We start from the raw sequence: 670 nt of genomic DNA, 5'->3' as shown, positions 1-670 counted from the left end.
CCTGTGCATTGCACCATATGACCGTTACTTTGTCGATGTGCTACTTTCTTTACTCTAACTTTCTCGCATCCTAAATTATCAAAATCTGTGGACGAGGACGGAAGACATAATGCACATCATCAGTTTCCTTGAAAATTTAAGCCGCTGTTGCGCTGACTCGCCCTTCACATTTTTGTCGTACTCCCAGATCCTTCTTCATATTGAACGTAATGTAGTTCAAGCGTTGCGTGGCCAACATTGCGCGAACCCGCCGTAAATTGCTATTGGATTTCTGGTTGCTTCAGTTTTTGCTTAAATATATGTCTATATTTGTGTGTGTGTGTGTGTGTGTGTGTGTGTGTGTGTGTGTGTGTGTGTGTATGTGTGTTTATGTGTGTGCGCACGTGCGTGTCTGTGTGTGTGCGCGTGCGCGCGTGCATGTTTATGTGTGTTTTTTTCTATATTTATTGTTTGTCTCCTTGACATTTATCCTCATGAAGCACTTCTTTTTAATTGATGCGATTATAGTTGGAGTGCGTAAGCTTCCGGGGCCGGCTGCTGTGATGTAATTCTAGTCTCTCTCTCTCCCTCCCTCTCTCTCTCTCTCTCTCTCTCTCTCTCTCTGTTTATCTCTCTTCTCTCCCCCCTCTCTCACTCTCTCTCTCTCTCTCTCTCTCTCTCTGCCTCACAC

The sequence above is a fragment of the Aplysia californica genome, unplaced genomic scaffold (genome assembly GCF_000002075.1).
Source record: "Aplysia californica isolate F4 #8 unplaced genomic scaffold, AplCal3.0 scaffold00851, whole genome shotgun sequence".
NCBI lineage: Eukaryota > Metazoa > Mollusca > Gastropoda > Aplysiida > Aplysiidae > Aplysia > Aplysia californica.
This window is presented reverse-complemented; position numbering follows the sequence as displayed.